Source organism: Cetorhinus maximus, chromosome 1 (assembly GCF_964194155.1).
Source record: "Cetorhinus maximus chromosome 1, sCetMax3.hap1.1, whole genome shotgun sequence".
Taxonomy (NCBI): Eukaryota; Metazoa; Chordata; class Chondrichthyes; order Lamniformes; family Cetorhinidae; genus Cetorhinus; species Cetorhinus maximus.
The window spans coordinates 3,555,781-3,570,821 of record NC_135879.1 but is presented as its reverse complement, the minus strand read 5'-3'; the positions used below and the strand labels follow the sequence as shown (position 1 = coordinate 3,570,821).

The following is a 15,041-nucleotide window of genomic DNA, read 5'->3' as shown; positions in this document are numbered from 1 at the left end:
CCGGGGAACAGGCGGGAAAGGGGGATTGAGGCAAGAGAGCAGCCTTGATTGTACTGAATGTTAAAGCAGGTTTGAGGGGCCATATAGTCCATTCTTACTCTTATAAAAACTTAAGAGCATAAGAAATAGGAGCAGGATTAGACCATTCAGCCCCTCAAACACCTGCTCCATTTGAAGATTATAAATCGGTCCAAACTCTCTATCTGAGATATCTAGATTCCCTTAATGGTATTTGGGCTAAGTACATAAGGGAGAATGGAATGGAAAGACATGTTGCTGGGATGAGGTGTAGCAAGGTGGTAGGAAGCTCAAGTGGAGTATAAGCCCCAGCACAGGGCTGTTGTTCTGAATAACCTTTTGTGAGCTACAATGTCTGCGTAATGCTATAGGAGATTCTATGCAGTTCAGTGCAGGATACACGATCTCCATGCACCTGTCGCCAAGATTAAAAATATATTAGCAAACATCTGACTTTTCATAATAGATCGTTTGTGCCTCATTGTGACTCTAAGAATGTTCTTTATGTGGTAATGAACTATCTCAAGGAAAGTTCTAGGAGTATATTAAAACTTTTAAAAAAGGAATAAAAGTATGAGGCTTACTAGACTAATATCTGGACTGGGAGGGTCATCTTATGAGGAAAGGTTGGAGAGGCTAGGCTTGCATCCCTGGAGTTTAGAATAAGAGGTGACTTTATTAAAACATATAAGATCCTGAGGGGTCTTGACAGGGTGGATGTGGAGAGGATGTTTCCTCTTGTGGGAGAATCTAGAATGAGGGGTCACTGTTTAAAAATAAGGGGTCACTCATTTAAGACAGAGATGAGGAGAATATTTTTTCTTTCTGAGGTTCGTGAGTCTTTGGAACTCTCTTCCTCAAAAGGCAGTGGAAGCAGAGTCTTTGAATATTTTTAAGGCAGAGCAAGATAGATTCTTGATTAACAAGGGGGTGAAAGGTTATCGGGAGTAGGTGGGAATGTGGAGTTGAGGTTAAAATCAGATCAGCCATGATCTTATTGAATGGTGGAGCAGGCTCGAGGGGCCGAATGGCCTACTGTTCCTAGTTGGTATGTTTGTATGCATGAATCAGACTCGTGGTCCAATCTCAGTCTGTTTCAAATAATTAAATACAGAATAATTGACACCTGGGAGTGCGTTCAGTGTTGTAATTTAATTGAAGTGTTCAAATGATGTCTTAAATTTATGACAGCCAAGCTCTGGCAGTTAATAACTGAGACCTGAAATCCAGTCACTCCAGCCTGTCTCTTAGTTTTCTAAATACTTTTCATTTTGACTGCCTATGGTGATTAATTTCCCTCTCAGTCACATGTGGAAACTGCGCTGCTGTAAGTGACTGCGATTGATTTTACACGGATAATGGAATCTGTAGATTGCTTGCTATAGTTTGCTGTTCAAATAGACTCTGTAGATTGCTTGCTGTAGTTTGCTGTTCAAATAGACTCTGTAGATTGTTTGCTATAGTTTGCTGTTCAAATAGACTCTGTAGATTGTTTGCTGTTTAAATAGGCTATGTTGAATGAATACTTTATTGACTTTAAATAGACAGTTTGCTGTAAATCCTGCTGCATGTTACGCTTTTCCTTAAACTGACTACCACAGGGCTATCAACAGATACACTATTGCATTTCACGCACTAGTCTTATTCTTGTTGAAATCTGGTTTGGATTGAAAGCAGCAGTCAGTGCAGGAACACAATGACAGTGAATTGCCCAGGCTTCGAGTTATCAATCCTGGTTAAATGTATTCCTGGAGGCTTTGCCATATGACCTCTTGCCTCCAATTGCTCCCCACCACCACACACTCTCACAATCAGTCCAATCCTCACAGTTCCTGCAGCCTATTGGATACCAAATTGACCTGTCATTGCCCAATTGACCGATCAACTCAGCTGTGACTCAGTGGGTTGCACTGACACCTGAGTCACATGGTTATGGCTTTAAATCCCACTCCAAGACTTGAGAAGAAAAATCAAGGTTGACACTCAAGTGCAATACTGAGGGAGTGCTGCACTGTTAAAGGTACCTACCTTTGGGATAAGATATTAAACCAAAGCCCTTTCTGCCCTCTTGGTGAATGTAAAGGATTTCATGACACTATGTTGAAGAAGAGCAGGGGAGTTCTCCCGGGTGCCCTAGTCAATATTTATCCCTCAATCAAACCCACAGAAATAATCATTATCACATTGCTGTTTGTGGGAGCTTGCTGTGCACAAATTGGCTGCCATGTTTCCTACATTACAACAATAACAACGTAACAAAAAGTACTTCACTGGCTGTAAAGGGGTGCATGTGCAATGTGCTATATAAATGTATGTCTTTCTTTTTTTTAATTTCTGTAGGTGCCAGGCCAGTCTTGGAGACTTAGCAACCCTACCAATCTCACTGGCATCTGACAGTCATGCCAAAAGACTAAAGACGAATTGGCATTACATCACGTTTAGAAAGTCCAGTTAATTGTTGGATAGTTTTATTGGCAGATATGGGCGAAGTGACTAAAAGGCAGGCTGACTAATAACCTTGCATCAGCGTTTTTAGATCAATTACAAAGCAATTAACAGCGTGTTTCATGAGTTTAGAGTGTGTTAAAGCCTCAGAAGTTGGGCATTCAAGCTTATTGTCTCTGCAGGCTGTATAGGTGAGCGTTACCAGACTCCGGGATCACTCAGAAGAATGTGCAGCGCACATGAGGGGGCCATTCAGCCCATCACACCTATGCTATCTCTTTTGAAAGAGTTATCAAATTAGTTCCACTCTCCCTGCTCTTTCCCCATAGCCCTGCAAATTTCTCCTTTTTAAATATATATCCAATATCCTTCGGAAAGTTTGAATCTGCTTGCACCACCCTTTCAGACAGTGCATTCCAGATTGCTGTGTAAGAAACGTTTCTCCTCACTTACACTCTGGCTCTTCTAACAATTATTCTACATTCATGTCCTATGGTTACTGACCCTAGAGCCCGTGGAAGCAGTTTGGTCTTTTCTTATCTACATGATCAAGAACTTTCAGCACAGATCCTTTCTGGGATGGTGACTGAACAGCGCACAAAAAACATTCTTTATTCCACCTGTTGTGAAACTCACTTTATCGCTTTGTTGACATTTTGAACCCGGCTTAATATCAGGTAGTAAAAATGAAATGAAGCACTCTGGCCTTGAAGCTACACTGTGAAAAGATTAGCTTAACACATCCGTATCAAATTTGTTAAGCCCGTGCTGCCGTGTGCGACACCCACAACTGGCGCTGTCAGTTCCCGAAGGGAAGTTTCCCAGGTTCACAGGAACTAGCCGCTGTTTTTAATGACTCTTCAAAGCTGGTCTTACCCAGTTTCAGCTGTTTTATATTGGTCTGCAGCTGGCTTTCTAATACTGGGATCTCGGGACATGACTGCACTCGTGAGGATCTCCCGATATAAAAATCAGCAAACATCTGTCAAAGTAGCAGACTAAGGAATGCATTAAAACGTTCCTGCTGCAATCCTCCAGCTGAGCAAATTCAAGGCCAGTCTGTCCTCGCTTCTACTAACAGCTGTTTTTTCACAGTAAAGTGTTTATGTTTCCTTGCTTTCTCGTATGAGCCACCATACTCTCTCTCTCTCTCTCTCACACACGCACACAATATAGAATTACATGGAACTTACAACACAGAAATAAGACATTCTAGAAACAGACCATTCAGCCCAACAGTGTTTATTCTCCTCCTGCCTTTCCTCATCTCTTTCTTTCAACATATCTTTGTCTTGGTTTTGTTCCGTCTCTCTCCCCCTCTATTTCTCTCACTCTGCCTCTCCCCCTATTTCGCTTCCTCTCCCCAATTCACCCACTCTTCAACTCTCTGCCTCTCTCTCACTCTGTTTTTCTCTTTTTGTCTCTTATTTCTGTCTCTCCGTTTCTCCTGTGCTGCCAGCCTGTAATCTCTGCCCAGATTCCCTCAACATCAGATAGAATGGCAACTCTCCTAAGGGCACAAGTCACATTTGCTGAAATGTATTTGGCCATGTTGTCTTGGTTCCTCATGGTTTGATCTATCCCTGATCTCAGTAAACACAAACCTAAAGTTTGAATGGAAAGTCAGAGGGTAAAAGCAGTGTCTGGATAGAGAATGAACTCCCATCCACTTTGCAGTAAAGAAATATTCATACACTAGCACTATATCATCGCCAGCATTACATTAGCTCAAAGTTAACTGCAGTATCAATAATGTTGAACAACAATGTGTCTTTATACAGCACCATTAACGTAGTAAAATGTCCCAAGACGTTTCACAAGAGCATGATCAAAACAAATGTGACACTGAGATGTTAGGACAGTGACCAAAAGTCTTGGTCAAAGAGGTAGGTTCTAAGGAGTGTCTTAAAGGTGAAGAGAGAGGCAGAGAGGTTTTGGGAGAGGATTCTAGAGTTAGGGCCTTAGCAACTGAAGGCACGGCCACCGATGGTGGAGTGATTAAAAATCAAGACATGCTCAAGAGGCCAGAATTGGAGGAGCTCAGAGATCTCAGAGTAGATTTCAGAGATAGGGAGGGGTGAGGCCTTGGATGGCATTGAAGACAAGGATGAGAATTTTAAAATCAAGGCGCTGTTTAACTTGGAGGCAGTGTAGCTCAGCAAGCACAGGAGTGGTGGGTGAACAGGACTTGGTGCGAGTTAAGGCGTGGGCAAAGGAGTTTCAGATAGGCTCAAGTTTACAGAGGGTAGAACCTGGGAGCCAGTCAGGGACTGGACTTAATGGAGCTCACCAGAGCAGGCTGGGTGACAGATGGGCCTGCATAACCACAGTGGTGGTCAAGCATCTCATTGCCGCTAGCGGGAAAACTGGCCCCCATTAAGTCAGCAGTGGGAATGGGCTGATGCAGGGAACCCACCCGCTGTCTAATTAGGCTGATTAATGAGCCAATAAAAGGTCATTATCCCTAAGCCCATCCGGGATTTAGAGGTGATTCAGGAATTTTCCCCCAACTTCTCATGGGTTTCCTGAAGGCCGCCCAACAAACCATATTGGGGTTGACAGCGGATGCCTGGGGCTGGGGGGTGGAGGGGTTGCAATGAGGGTGGTGGGGGTGGGGACTGTATCTCTTCAAAGGCACTTAGTGCCTGATTGAGGTTCCCAGCATCGGGAATTGGGGATGCCCATTGAGAGCAGACCCCCATTGGGTTCTCCAACTAGTGGGACCCACATTGGGAGCACTAAATCCAGCTAAGAACACACCAATCGCGAAGTAAGAAAAGACATAGAGGAGGGAGGGCTATAGCAGTGGACGAGTTGAGGCAGGGCAGACCTGGGCCATGTTATGAAGGTGGAACCAAGCAGTCTCCGTGATGTCACCGATACATGGTTGGACTCACATCTCGGCATCGAGTAGGAAAACATGAATTGCAGAAAGTCTGGTTCAACTTCAGACAATTGCCAGAGAGGGGAATGGAACCTGGTAGTTAGGGGGCCAAAGACATTGGCTTCAGTCTTCCCAATATTTATTTAGAGGAAATTTATGCCCATCCAATAGTGGACTACGACATAGTTTTAATATAATTATAACATAAATTAAAGAAAAGCATGAAATAAATCATGATAAACATTGTACTGAAATAATGCATAATTATAATAAATTACGGTACAATGAATAAATCCTAATAAATGACTTGTATAATACAAGGACAGGCCTTCATTCCTTTCCTTCTGGGCATCCCGTCCCAAACGGCAAAACAAATACAAACAAAATAGAAAGAATACCAAACGCCAAGACTCACCTCGCACAATCCACAAACACTTTCTAAAATCTCAAGAAACATCGACAAGAGAGAGAGGGAGGGAGAGGAGGAGGAGGCCTCACAAAGCTGGCTGACATCTTCTCTCTGTGTTCCTGTGAACTGCCCTGTCTAATCCAGTCTGTCTGTCTGTCTGATTGGATCTATCTATAGAACTGGATTAAAGAAAGAACTTGCATTTCTATAGCACCTTTCACAGCCTCAGGACATCGCAAAGTGCTTCAAAGCCAATGAAGGCTCTTTTTGACGATTTGTAGGAAATACGGCAGCCAATTTGCGCACAGCAAGATTCCATAAACAGCAACACAGGACAGGATTTTATGTCCCATGGGCGGGCGCATTGCATTGCCCGACCCGATCGGGTGCGAAATAGCGCGCGATGATGCCGGGCGAGCGTCCCGATGTCATGGTGCAGTTGCGCGATATTTCGGTCGGCGGGCATGCGTGAGTGTCGGCAGCGCGCCCACCGACAATTAAGAGGCCTATTAAGGCCATTAATCAATTCTTAAAAGCGCTTTTTTGCTGCCCCGTCCAACCTTACAGATGGCAGGCGGGTGAATTGGCCAGGCGGCCTTTGGATATTTTAGGAAACCTCTTCCACGGGAGGGATGAGGTTTTCGACATTAATTTTAAAAAAATAAAAATAAAATAAAAATGCCTATGTTCATGTCGGTGATTCCTGTGTGGGGACATTTTTTTTAATGGTTTTTCAAAGGCTTTATTTTTGGTTTTAAAATTCTTCAGCTCCCTGAGGGAGCTCCCTGCCTTCAGGGAGCTTTCAATGCACGTTCCCCCACGCACGCACAGACCTTTTGCGCTCACCCCCCTCCTGCCGCACCTTTCACGCTGGCTGGCTGTTAATTGGTCAGTCAGCATGGAATCGCGGACAGGGGCCGATCGCAGTTGGCAGGCTATTTCCCGGCCGATCCTGGGCCTGCCCGCCGTGCCCACCCGACCACCCGAAAATCCCGCCCACGATAATAACCATAAGTATGTTCTAGGTGTCCGCCGAGGGATAAATAGTAGCCCCCATCATCAGGGAGAACGATTTCGAAAAGAACAGGTGAGTTATTCACGATGTCATGGCCAACATTTATCCCTCCACCAATATCATGAAAACAGGTTATCCGGTCATTCTCACATTGATTTTTTTTTGGGATCTTGCTGTGTGCAAACTAGCTGCTGCATTTCCTACATTACCACAGTAATCCGCAAACTGCTTGCCTGCAGCAGGAGAGCTGACATTGAAGCAGGCGAAACCAGGGAACTCTGCAGGAGTGGCATGCGTAGTGGTCATGGGCATCAGTGGGGTATTTACAGTGAGGGGTAACAGCCAGAAAGCTAGGCAACAGGCAGCAATGAGATGGTGGGGACTGAGTGTTCTGTATGTTTGTGTTTAGGGAGTTATTGAAGTACAGTATGTGGAGACAGATAATATAAGAGGGACTCGATGTATGTACACCACAACCATAATAAAGAACCTGCATTTCTATTGTACCTTTCACAACCTCAGGATGTTTCAAAAGATTTCTACAGCCAATGAAATTCTTTTTAAGTGTAGCCTTTGTTGTGATGTAGGAAAAGCAGCAGCCAATTTGTGCACAGCAAGTTCCCACAAACACTGAGATAAAAACAAAAAGCTAAAAGCTACTGCGGATGCTGGAAATCCAAAACAAAAACAGAATTACCTGGAAAAACTCAGCAGGTCTGGCAGCATCGGCGGAGAAGAAAACAGTTGACGTTTCGCGTCCTCATGACCCTTCGGCAGAACTGGCGAAGGGTCATGAGGACTTGAAACATCAACTGTTTTCTTCTCCACCGATGCTGCCAGACCTGCTGAGTTTTTCCAGGTAATTCTGTTTTTGTCCCACAAACACTAATGTGATAAATACCAGACAATGTGTTTTATGATGTTTGTTGAAGGATAAATATTGTCCAGGACATCGGGGAGAACTGCCCCTGCTCTTCTTTGAAAACGTTTCCGAGCTTTCAACTTTGCAAGCCCTTTATAAAATTTAAAGCCATATCTTCATGAATTTCATTATAGCTCAAGTTACAGATACTAGCAGAGCTTGGTCTTCCGGCTTAGGACTTACCCACCTGTGAGGTAAGAGTACTAAGGACAGCCCTTTGCCAACCTCCATAATTTAAACAGGACAAGCAGTAAGTGACATGAGCACAGGCAGCACTGAGCTATCTGCACTCCCTCACAGACTAGTCAGGGCCACATGTGGGCCATCCAGACTGACACTCTCAGTGCCAGTACTGAGGGAGTGCTGCACTGTCATCGCTCCCTCAGTCACTGTCTTTTGGATGAAAGGCGTACAGCCTTTGGTTAAACCAAAGCTCTGTCTGCCCACTCATGTGAATGTAAAAATTCCAATGGCCAAGTTACAAGGAAGAGCAGAAACTTTCTTCAGAAGTCACCTGGCCAACATTTATCCCTCAAGCAACATCATTAAAAAAAGATTATCTGATCATTTGTGAAAACTTGCTCTGCACAAATTGGCTGCCAGGTTTTCCCACATTATAGCAATGATACACTTTAAAAAGCGCTTAATTGGCTGTAAAGCACTTTGAGGTGTTCCAAGGTCACGAAAGACGCTATATAAATGAACATCCTGTAGTCCTGGGGAAGGGAGAGGCAGAGTCAGTATTTGGAACTGGTGAATCGTGGTCACACTTTAAATGTACAGAGGTAAGGTGGGGGAAGCGGAGGGAGGGCAGAGGGGTGCACTGGAGCTGGGGCATTTTGTGGGGAATGAAGATTTATGGTGTTCCGGGTTTAGTCAAGCTGATTGACACCACACCGCACAAGACTGACAAACTGAATTGATGAACGGGTCGGAAATCTCACTCTCTTCACCTGTGCCAGAGACATGGTGAAAGAAAAGAACTTGCAATTATCCAGTACCTGTCCTGACCCCAGGGTTTCTCAAAGTGCCTTGCAGCCAATGAAGTGTTTATTGCAGAGTAATAATGTCAGAAACACAGTTGCCAACAACAAAAACAGAATTACCTGGAAAAACTCAGCAGGTTTGGCAGCATCGGTGGAGAAGAAAGGAGTTAATAACTCTTTTCTTGTCCACCGATGCTGCCAGACCTGCTGAGTTTTTCCAGGTAATTCTGTTTTTGTTTTGGATTTCCAGCATCTGCAGTAGCTTTTTGTTTTTATCTCTGTGCCAACAACAAGCTGCCCACAAACAGCAATGTGATAATGAGCAGATAATCTGCATCAGTGACGTAGGCTGGGAGTTATATTAACCCAGGAGAGAACTGCCCAGTCTCCTTCCAGTGGTGCCTGGGGAAACTACTACACCCACCTGAGAGGGCAGATGGTTTAAAGTCTCATCTGAAAGACGGCATCTCTGACAGTGCAGCACTCCCTCAGTACTGACCCTCCAACAGAGCAGCGCTTCCTCAGCACTGACCCTCCGACAGTGCAGCACTCCCTCAGTACTGACCCTCCGACAGTGCGGCACTCCCTCAGTACTGACACTCCGACAGTGCAGCACTCCCTCAGTACTGACCCTCTGACAGTGCAGCCCTCCCTCAGTACTGACCCTCCGACAGTGCAGCACTGCCTCAGTACTGACCCTCTGACAGTGCAGCACTCCCTCAGTACTGACCCTCCGACAGTGCAGCACTCCCTCAGTACTGACCCTCTGACAGTGCAGCGCTCCCTCAGTACTGACCCTCTGACAGTGCAGCACTCCCTCAGCACTGACCCTCTGACAGTGCAGCACTCCCTCAGTACTGACCCTCCGACAGTGCAGCACTCCCTCAGCACTGACCCTCTGACAGTGCAGCACTCCCTCAGTAGTGACCCACTGACAGTGCAGCACTCCCTCAGTACTGACCCTCTGACAGTGCAGCACTCCCTCAGTACTGACCCTCTGACAGTGCAGCACTCCCTCAGTACTGACCCTCTGACAGTGCAGCACTCCCTCAGTACTGACCCTCTGACAGTGCAGCACTCCCTCAGTACTGACCCTCTGACAGTGCAGCACTCCCTCAGTACTGACCCTCTGACAGTGCAGCACTCCCTCAGTACTGACCCTCTGACAGTGCAGCACTCCCTCAGTACTGACCCTCTGACAGTGCAGCACTCCCTCAGTACTGACCCTCTGACAGTGCAGCACTCCCTCAGTACTGACCCTCTGACAGTGCAGCACTCCCTCAGTACTGACCCTCTGACAGTGCAGCACTCCCTCAGTACTGATCCTCTGACAGTGCAGCACTCCCTCAGTACTGATCCTCTGACAGTGCAGCACTCCCTCAGTACTGACCCTCTGACAGTGCAGCACTCCCTCAGTACTGACCCTCTGACAGTGCAGCACTCCCTCAGTACTGATCCTCTGACAGTGCAGCACTCCCTCAGTACTGACCCTCTGACAGTGCAGCACTCCCTCAGTACTGACCCTCTGACAGTGCAGCACTCCCTCAGTACTGACCCTCTGACAGTGCAGCACTCCCTCAGTACTGACCCTCTGACAGTGCAGCGCTCCCTCAGTACTGACCCTCTGACAGTGCAGCACTCCCTCAGTACTGACCCTCTGACAGTGCAGCACTCCCTCAGTACTGACCCTCTGACAGTGCAGCGCTCCCTCAGTACTGACCCTCTGACAGTGCAGCACTCCCTCAGTACTGACCCTCTGACAGTGCAGCACTCCCTCAGGACTGCACTAAAGTGCCAACATTGATTTTTTTTTTGCAGCAGCCTCTCGAGTGGGGTTTGAACCCACAACACTCGGACACATAGAGGTGGCTGAGAGCTACCGACTTGGTCAAGGTTGACACCAGCGCTGAAAACAGCGGGACCCTCAATCCCGTCCATTTACACACAAGCCAACACTTGGTGAAAAATCTCTCCGCGCGATGTGGATGTGGGTGGACGGGCAGCCGGGGTCCGAGGGGATGGAGCCGGTCCCCGGCCCCCGGTCTGTTTCTCATCTCATCCAGACCAACATGAGATTGTGGACAAGCCGCAGAAACACGTGGCGTCTCAGCAAACACAACACTGTCCTTTAGGGGCAGAGGGAGTTGGGCTTGTTTTAAAACTAAAGGCAGCAAAACGAAACAAAAAAAACACACACACACACATGGGGGTGGGGGGGATGCGAAATTCTAACTTTACTTAACCCGGTTTCCCAATTCTGCTCCCCCCATTCCCCCCATTCCCCGGGAAAGCGGACAGCCGCTGGGAACAGACACAAAAGGCATCGTGTTCTGCAAATCCTCTTTGTCCTCAAATAGACCGGGGAAATGCTTCTAGAAAACAGTCAGCTGGCACTTTCCGGGTGGTTTGTCCCACTGCCTGACACATGGCACAGCACACTCACTACACACACTCACACACTACACACACTCACTACACACACACTCACACACTACACACACTCACTACACACACACTCACAGACACACACACACACACACACACTACACAGCACACTCACTACACACACTCACACACTACACACACACTCACTACACACACTCACAGACACACACACTACACAGCACACTCACTACACACACTCACACACTACACACACACTCACTACACACACTCACACACTACACACACACTCACTACACACACTCACACACTACACACACACTCACTACACACACTCACAGACACACACACTACACAGCACACTCACTACACACACTCACACACTACACACACACTCACTACACACACTCACACACTACACAGCACACTCACTACACACACTCACACACTACACACACACTCACTACACACACTCACACACTACACACACACTCACAGACACACACACACACACTACACACACACTCACACACTACACAGCACACTCACTACACACACACTCACAGACACACACACACACTCACTACACACACACTCAGACACACACACACACACTCACTACACACACACACACACTCACTACACACACACTCACAGACACACACACTCACTACACACACACACACACTCACTACACACACTCACACACTACACACACACTCACACACTACACACACTCACACACTACACACACTCACTACACACACTCACACACTACACACACACTCACACACTACACACACACTCACACACTACACAGCACACTCACTACACACACACTCACAGACACACACACACACTCACTACACACACACTCACAGACACACACACACACTCACTACACACACACACACACTCACTACACACACACTCACAGACACACACACACTCACTACACACACACACACACTCACTACACACACTCACAGACACACACACACACTCACTACACACACACACACACTCACTACACACACACTCACAGACACACACACACTCACTACACACACACACACACTCACTACACACACTCACAGACACACACACACTCACTACACACACTCACAGACACACACACACTCACTACACACACACACACACTCACAGACACACACACTCACTACACACACTCACAGACACACACACACTCACACTCACTACACACACACACACTCACTCACACACACACACACACTCACTCACACACACACACACTCACTACACACACACTACACTCACACACACACTCACTACACACACTACACACACACTCACCACACACACACACTACACTCACACACACACACTCACACACACACACAACTGTCTGTCACACACTTACAGATAACCCTCACACACATTTACACTACACACACAACACACAATTCACACACAGACAGCCCTCACACACTCATTTACACAACACGCTCACAATTCACATACACACACACAGCCCTCACACACATTTACACTATACACACAATTCACACACATAACTCACACAGACAGCCCTCACACACATTTACACTACACCCACAACACACTGACAACTCACACAGACAGCCCTCACACACTCATTTACACTACACACACAACACACACACAGAGTTCACACACACAACACACACAGCCCTCACACACTCATTTACACTACACACAACACACACACACAATTCACATACACACACACAACCCTCACACACTAACTTACACTGCACACGCAACGCTCACACGATTCACGCACACTAAACATTCATACGCACAGACAATGCTCACACACACAATTCACCCACTCTGCTGTTTGAACGCTGCAGAAAACATAATTAATAACCCAAACTTCACCTCCTGCTCACCTCCGAGTTGTGTCCCCGGGCTCCAGCCTCCAGCAGCTCCCCGAGTGCTTCTGCGGAGTCGGTGGGTCAGGATTCAGTCTTCGCTTTCTATTTCTCTCTGGACTCCTCTGTCACTACATGCGGCCGGAGCTGTAATATACACAAGAGGGGAATTTCCTCTCTCTCTCTCTCTCCCTCCCTCTCTGTGTCTCTGTCCTTTCACAGCCTCGGATAGTTCTTGACTCAGACTGAAATTAGCTATCCGGAGTCAGAGAGAGTGTGTGTGTCTCTCTCTCTCTCTCTACATCCCAAGTTACTCACAAAGCAATTTGACTTTCCATATTTAAAGAGTCAATGTTCGATCACGTCACTGAGCGAAGTAGGAGGCAAGATCTTAAAGGGTTCAAAGTGCCCCTTAAAGGGACTTTAGTCCTACTCTGACGATCAGTTTTCCTTTTGAAATTGGGCTGATGTTAACTCGTTTCATCTCAGGAACACTCAGAAATAATTCCCTTCACATGTTAGTGTTAGTTAAATGCAAGAATTATAACTGACAAAACAAGTGTCTGCTTTTAAACAGATCGATGCAATTATCAGTTTGCAGTTGCTGTAGAGACATATTTTCCTGTCTCTGTAGTTTCTCTTCCTTTAATATAAGTTCCTTTTGCATTTCAGTCAAATTATTTTAACAATATTATTTTGTTGAGGACACTGACAAGCTTAAATGCAAGTATTCCCTCCCCCGATTCCTCCCCCTAGTTCAGATAAATAAAATAAATTCTTAATATATTCGGGATTGAGGATTTGCTTTAGCTTTTTTTTTTAACCCTTAACTGCGATTCTCAGGCAACTAACTACAAGTTTTATTGAACTGCAAACGCTAAGATGTCTCAGTTGAATGAGGCAGTAGCTCTGAGGCCGAGCGCTGACTCGTGGAGTCATCAGCACAGACTGACCTAAAGGAAATGATTTGCATTTCTACAGCAACTTTCAGGACCACAGGAGAACCCAAAGAGCTTTACAGCCAATTAAATGCTTCTTCAAGCATAGTCACTGTTATCATGTAGGAAATGGGGGTGGGGGGGGGGCAGCCAATTTATGCACAGCAAGCTCCCACAAACAGCAATGTGATAGTAACCAGGTAATGTGCTTTAAGTGATTTGGATTGAAGAGTAAATATTGACCAAGACAAGAGGGGGGAACTCCCTTGCTTCTCAAATTAGTGGGTGTGGGGCCATTTACATCTGCCTGAGAGGGCAGAGGGGGCCTCAGTTTAACATCTCATCTGAAAGTTGGCATTTCTGACTGTGCAGCACCCACAAAAATCACAGAGTCACAGAACTTTTACAGTGCAGAAGGAGGCCATTCGGCCCATTGGGCCTGCACCAGCTCTCTGAATGAGCAATTTACTTACTTCCCCCATCCCCCCGCCCCGGCCTTCTCCCTGTAACCCTGCACATTCTTCCTTTTTAGGTAACAGTCTAATTCCCTTTTGAAAGCCTCACTTGAACCTGCCTTCACCACACTCTCAGGCAGTGCATTCCAAACCTTAACCACTCACTGTGCGAAAATGTTTCTCCTCATCTCACTCTTCTTTATTCATTTCCGGGGTGTGGGCTTCACTGGCTGGGCCAGCATTTTTTGCCCACCCCTAATTGCCCTTGAGAAGGTGGGGGTGAGCTGCCTTCTTGAACCGCTGCAGTCTATGTGGTGTAGGTACACCCACAGTGCTGTTAGGAAGGGAGTTCCAGGATTTTGACCCAGCGACAGTGAAGGAACGGCCGATATATTTCCAAGTCAGGATGGTGAGTGACTTGGAGGGGAACTTCCAGGTGGTGGTGTTGCCATGTATTTGCTGCCCTTGTTCTTCTAAATGCTAGTGGTCATGGGTTTGGAAGGTGCTATGCAAGGAGCCTTGATAAGTTTCTGCAGTGCATCTTGTAGATGGTACACATTGCTGTTTGTCGGTGGTGGAGGGAGTGAATGTTTGTGGATGGTGTCCCAATCAAGCGGGCTGCTTTGTCCTGGATGGTGTCAAGCTTCTTGAGTGTTGTTGGCGCTGCACTC

At 46.5% G+C, this 15,041-nt stretch overlaps 1 protein-coding gene across 6 annotated transcripts in view; it reads right to left on the bottom strand.

Annotated features, from left to right (window-relative positions):
• Nucleotides 1-13,816, bottom strand: part of LOC144695783 (electrogenic sodium bicarbonate cotransporter 1-like) — a 201,165-nt gene extending 187,349 nt beyond the window's left edge. For 4 of the 6 annotated variants that reach the window (XM_078566807.1, XM_078566978.1, XM_078567059.1 and 1 more), the window contains exon 1: nt 12,996-13,815. The gene's annotated coding sequence lies outside the window, so the exon portion shown is untranslated. Of the gene's footprint in view, nt 1-12,984 lie in introns of all 6 variants that reach the window. The other 2 variants (XM_078567229.1, XM_078566891.1) reach the window with 2 other exon arrangements.
• Nucleotides 13,817-15,041: the final 1,225 nt, after the last annotated feature.